We start from the raw sequence: 6,903 nt of genomic DNA on the forward strand, positions 1-6,903 counted from the left end.
TATAATTATATTATAGCTATTTTAGGATTTATATTTATTTTACAGGTAACTTTGTATTTATTTTAACCAGGTACAATAGCTATTAAATAGTTAAGAACTATTTAATAGCTAAAATAGTTAAAATAATTACAAATTTACCTGTAAAATAAATCCTAACCTAAGTTACAATTAAACCTAACACTACACTATCAATAAATAAATAAAATACCTACAATTACCTACAATTAAACCTAACACTACACTATCAATAAATGAATTAAATACAATATCTACAAATAAATACAATTAAATAAACTAACTAAAGTACAAAAAATAAAAAAGAACTAAGTTACAAAAAATAAAAAAATATTTACAAACATCAGAAAAATATTACAACAATTTTAAACTAATTACACCTACTCTAAGCCCCCTAATAAAATAACAAAGCCCCCCCAAAATAAAAAAATGCCCTACCCTATTCTAAATTACAAAAGTTCAAAGCTCTTTTACCTTACCAGCCTGGAACAGGGCCCTTTGCGGGGCATGCCCCAAGAAATTCAGCTCTTTTGCCTGTAAAAAAACACATACAATACCCCCCCAACATTACAACCCAACACCCACATACCCCTAATCTAACCCAAACCCCCCTTAAATAAACCTAACACTAAGCCCCTGAAGATCTTCCTACCTTGTCTTCACCTCACCGGGTATCACACCGATCCGTCCTGGCTCCGATATCTTCATCCAACCCAAGAGGGGGCTAGACATCCATCATCCGACGGCTGAAGAAGTCCAGAAGAGGGTCCAAAGTGTTCATCCTATCCGGGAAGAAGAGTAGATCTGGACCGGCAACCATCTTCTTCCAAGCGGCATCTTCTATCTTCATCCGATGAGGACTGGCTCCATCGTGAAGACCTCCAGCGCGGACCCATCTTCTTCCGACGACGTCCAACTGAAGAATGACGGTTCCTTTAAGGGACGTCATCCAAGATAGCGTCCCTCGAATTCCGATTGGCTGATAGGATTCTATCAGCCAATCGGAATTAAGGTAGGAAATTTCTGATTGGCTAATGGAATCAGCCAATCAGAATCAAGTTCAATCCGATTGGCTGATCCGATCAGCCAATCAGATTGAGCTCGCATTATATTGGCTGATCGGAACAGCCAATAGAATGCAAGATCAATCTGATTGGCTGATCGGATCAGCCAATCGGATTGAACTTGATTCTGATTGTCTGATTCCATCAGCCAATCAGAATTTTCCTACCTTAATTCCGATTGGCTGATAGAATCCTATCAGCCAATCGGAATTCGAGGGACGCCATCTTGGATGACGTCCCTTAAAGGAACCGTCATTCTTCAGTTGGACGTCGTCGGAAGAAGATGGGTCCGCGGTGGAGGTCTTCAAGATGGAGCCGGTCCTCATCGGATGAAGATAGAAGATGCCGCTTGGAAGAAGATGTTTGCCGGTCCGGATCTACTCTTCTTCCCGGATAGGATGAAGACTTTGGAGCCTCTTCTGGACTTCTTCAGCCGTCGGATGATGGATGTCTAGCCCCCGCTTGGGCTTAGATGAAGATTTCGGAGCCTGGAACGATCGGTGATACCTGGCATGGTGAAGACAAGGTAGAAAGATCTTCAGGGGCTTAGTGTTAGGTTTATTTAAGGGGGGTTTGGGTTAGATTAGGGGTATGTGGGTGGTGGCTTGTAATGTTGGGGGGGTATTGTATGTTTTTTTTTCCAGGCAAAAGAGCTGAATTCTTTGGGACATGCCCCGCAAAGGGCCCTGTTCAGGGCTGGTAAGGTAAAAGAGCTTTGAACTTTAGTAATTTAGAATAGGGTAGGGCATTTTTTTTATTTTGGGGATCTTTGTTATTTTATTAGGGGGCTTAGAGTAGGTGTAATTAGTTTAAAATTGTTGTAATATTTTTCTGATGTTTGTAAATATTTTTTTATTTTTTGTAACTTAGTTCTTTTTTATTTTTTGTACTTTAGTTTATTTCATTGTATTTATTTGTAGATATTGTATTTAATTAATTTATTGATAGTGTAGTGTTTTCGTTTGGAAGGGCTCTTTTAGGTTTTTATTTTGGAATGAGGCTCTGAGAATCTTTTCTTTAAAGGAGTAGTAATGAAACCTCACTATCACATCTCTAGACAATCCAGAGGGTGAATTTCTTGGACGAAGGGCTCGATGTGCTCTGTCCATGATAGCCTCTTGTGGTTGTACAGAGCCAAGAAGCTCATTAAACAAGTTCATAAGAAATTTTGAAAGGGCAGATGTATCTATTTCTTCTGGGATACCCTGTATCCTAAGATTATTACGGCGTGACCTATCCTCCTGGTCCGCCATTTTAGATTCCAGTTCCGAGATGGTTTCGGCTAGTGTTTGGGTATACGCCAGTAGATTAGAGTGATCGAGATGTAGATCTTCCTGTTTCTTCTCCAGAGTATCTGTTCTGTCTCCTAGAGATGAGATATCTCGTTTCAACTCTGATACTGACATTTTAAGATCATGCTTAAGGGACACATGATGTGAGTCAATTTTTTCTGATAATTCCTTTATGGAGACAAGAATAGAGGCATATGTAGTGGGAGACCTTTCACTAGAGTGTGGCATAGCAATTTGGGTTCCTTTAGTAGATGCTAGTGACTCTCTGGAGTCCTCGTCTGAAATGTCCTGCTCATAGAGAGTTTTACTGGAAAAGTGGTCTGACAGGGTCCTTTTTGGAACCTCAGATTGTCTCTGTTTCTTTCTTTGGGTATTAGACATCTTAGGTAGATTTTGAGTTAGGAACACTGCTAGTGCTTCAGTATAAATAAGTTGTGAAAACCCCTATAGTGTTGAGCAGATGAAAATGAGCAACTCGGCACTCCCCAGCTGGTGTGTTTACAACTCCATTAAGCAAGAGGTAACAACATATAGGAGAAAGGGGTTATTGTGTGTAAAGAAGGTTTGTGACAGTGGCTAGGTGCTCACATGAATTTTTATAGAGCTGTCTCTCCCCGGGGAATTTGCTCCATTCTGGGCGGCTAGGGAAAAAGGTGCTAGGGATATGACCCGTGGGCAATAAGGGCCGACGGGAAAGGGAGGGGAGAGAGAGCAATAAAATATCACTCAGGCTGTGGAGCTTTAACTGTCTTTTCAATATCCACCTCACTGAGTATGTTTCCTCACTCAGGTTCTGTATATTGTATATGCTGATGTGTGACAGTATATAAGTAGAATAGGTCACTAGGCTCTTTGCTTTAATCCAGTAATGGCTGGCAATATTTTCTAGAGCCCTGTATGCTTCCCCAATGTGCAGAAGTAGCTTAGACAGCCCACACGTAGGTAGAAAGTTATGAGAGGCCCTCTGTTACTGAGGTTCAATACAGTGAACATATTAAGAAGTTTGGGCTTACTAAGCTATAAATCTTTATCTGCAGTTGGCCGAGAGTATCGTTATATATCCAAAGTTCTCTTAACATGTGGGTATACAATGTCTCTGCTCTGTGATTAGGAGCTCATAGTATTTATTATAGGCCAGGAAAGTAATAGGCCTTGGGGCCAGTGAGGTCGAGTGTGGCCGGAATGGTAACTGCTCACCTTAAATGAAGTGCCTCCATTGCCGGTCTCGTTCAGAACAGCTGTCTACAATTAACAGAGTGCGGTGTGTACCGCTGCAGAGGAGTTCAGGACAAGTACCCCGCCTGTGTAGAGATGTCTCCTGCCGGGTAAGTGGTATGGAGCAGTGTGCGTGTCGAGTAGCTGATGAGATGCCGACAGTGCAATGTCGCACTTTCAGTGTCCTCACCTCGCTCCGGTGGAATGCAGCCTCTAACTCCCTCATATTCAACAGTTCTCAGTCTCCAGTACGGTGTGAGGCAATACAGGCGGCCAAGAATCAGGTGCTAAGTGTACTTAGGCAAAGAGGAGCGATCCGATAGCTGGCGATCCAAGTTGGCACCAGAGACGATCCGACATGAAGCCGGAAGTAGTTTCCCGCTGCCAAGAGTTATTTTCTTATTTCTAGCCCACACAACTCCGTTAACAAATAATCTTATAAGTCCTGGTGTGAAAGTAAATGGGGGATGTAATAGGAGATAGTAAAAATTTGAAGAATAGAGGATATATATATATGATTGTTTACGCTTGGTCCACGGAGCTCTGTTAGAGTGCAGCGATCCTGTATCGTGGCTAGCTCCGCCCCCCCATAGATTACTTTTTAATATCGCCATTGGTCAATAATAGCATTACTGACCTGGGAATTTCACAGGTGGTAGTCTCAGACCATGCTCCGGTATGGATGACACTAGACACAGGTAGGGACAAACCAATTACTGCCACCTGGAGATTTCCAAGTCACCTTGCACATAACACAGCTTTCAAACAACATATACAGACAAACTTAAGGGAATAATCAGATCTGAATGAATCAAGCAGACAAAATGTAGATCTGTTTTGGCATGCTTCTAAAGCGGTCATGAGGGGAGAAATCACCTTTCGTGGAATATAATTGGCAAAAAAACAAACTTTCTGACCACATGGCAAATCAAGTACTTAAGGCATATAATGATTACTTAACACACCCTTCTAGACAAACCAGGGAAACAGATCACTCTCGTAAGAAAGAAAGGGATTCAGATCTACCCATAAATGATGAAAAACAGTTGGTGGCCACACAGGGGTAATACTATCATTTTGGAAACAAAACCAGAAAACTTTTAGCAAATATGACTAAATTACACTTCCCCAAATCCTAAATAACTGCCCTCAAATTAGGAAATAATAGGAGATTAAATACCAAAGACATCATAGAGGGATTCAGGAACTATTACCAAAAAATCTACCAAAGCCAAACCCCCAACTTACAGAAGCAAAGGAAATTTTGGGAACAAGTAGCTCTACCAAGAATAACTACAGATCAAAAAGAGCAATAAAATGCCCCTATATCGATAACTGAATTCCTAATAGCCTTAAAAAAATCTACCGGTGGGCAAAGCAGCGGGCCCCGATGGATTGCCTGCCGGATACTATAAACTTTTAGTCCCAGAAATAGCTCCGACTTTATCGGACCTCTTTAACTCATACTTAAAAACAGATGCTAGACCAGCTAACATATTCACAGATGCAAATATCTGTATTTTATCAAAGCCAGGTAGAGATCCCAAGGCTCCTGGTTCATACCGGCCAATTTCACTTTTAAACAGCGACTATAAATTACTAACTAAAGTCCTTGCAGACAGATTGGAAAAGGTACTACCAGCTATTATTCATGAGGACCAGAAAGGGTTTATCAAAAATAGGTCATCGGTAACAAACATCAGGAAGGCGCTACTGGTAATCTCCCATTACTGGCACAAAACAGGGGGCAGAGACTGGGGGGGGGGTCTGTCGGATGCCTGTCTCCTAGCGTTAAACACGGTGAAGGTGTTCAACAGAATTGATTGGCCACATATTTTCCACACACTAGATATATTTGGCTTGCAGGGAGACTTCCCTAACCTAATAGACAAACAATATCATCAGCCTAAAGTCTCATTACTAATAAACGGTCAGATCTCAACCTCATTTCCCTTGGCTAGAGGTACCCGTCAAAGATGCCCTCTGTCCTCTTTGCTCTTTGACATGGCAATCAAACCTTTAGCTCAGCATTTTGTCCTTTGAAAAATACAAAATAAATTTGATATTCCAATAAGTCAATATTTTGCATATTTCCAAATCCGGCATTATGTGAATCAAGTAATACATCAGGATGCCTTCTACTGGGGTACATCAGATTGGGACTTATTGTCATCCCTGTTTAAACAAGGTTCATGATCAATCTCCCCGATATATAAACTTTTAAAAGAAGCTAGAGCAGACAGCTTGTTAACACAGGTAGCTGGCAAATGGGTAAACGGAGAATGCTCGGAATTAACAGTGGAATCTATAACACAGAGTTTCGTCAGAGCAAGGACTGTTACCCTGTCGTCAGTCTTGAGAGAAACGCACAACAAATTAATTAATAGAGCATACATCACGCCAAACCAATTAACTAAATGGGCACTATCACCTAATTTAATGTGCAAGAAATGCAGAGACCCTTGTTCCTCACTAATACATCTCATGTGGGAATGTCTTACAATCCGAAAAGTTTGGGGAATGATTGGCTGTCAAGACACTTGTGTTACTAATGGATAGAGAAACAAAATTGAGGGGCAAATGGGGAGATAACGTGGAATTGAGTAGAATGGAGAATAATGTAGGGCTTTGAGGGCAGATGAATGTGGGACCACAATGCAGGGCATTTCTTCACTCTAATTGTTAAGTGGGGGACTGGGGAGATGAGACGCAATATATTTGAAGTTATTTTGTTATAATGGTTATGTTGTTATATATGTTTTATAATAAGGAAAACAGAAAAATGGAGGCTTTAATGTGATATCCTCTGCTTCCTTAATAAATAAAGTATTAAAAAAAAAGTGGTCTTTAATCAAAACGCATTCTACAGATTTTCAAAAGATTTGGGCCTAAGATGATCAAGATATTCAGGCCCATTTATCAAAGGGCTTGCGGACCTGATCCGACACTGCGGATCAGGTCCGCAAGACCTCGCTAAATGCGGAGAGCAATACGCTCTCCGCATTTAACATTGCACCAGCAGCTTACAAGAGCTGCTGGTGCAACGCCGCCCCCTGCTGACTCGCGGCCAATCGGCCGCCAGCAGGGAGCTGTCAATCAACCCGATCGTATTCGATCGGGTTGATGTCTGGCGATTCCTGTCCGCCTGTTCAGAGCAGGCGGACAGGGTTATGGAGCAGCGGTCTTTAGACCGCTGCTTCATAAGTTGTGTTTCTGGCGAGTCTGAAGACTCGCCAGAAACACGGCCCTTCAAGCTCCATACGGAGCTTGATAAGTGGGCCTGCAATTGTTTGTCCAATGAGTTTATTTCATCCTTT

Source organism: Bombina bombina, chromosome 7, assembly GCF_027579735.1.
Source record: "Bombina bombina isolate aBomBom1 chromosome 7, aBomBom1.pri, whole genome shotgun sequence".
In the NCBI taxonomy this organism is placed as follows: Eukaryota; Metazoa; Chordata; class Amphibia; order Anura; family Bombinatoridae; genus Bombina; species Bombina bombina.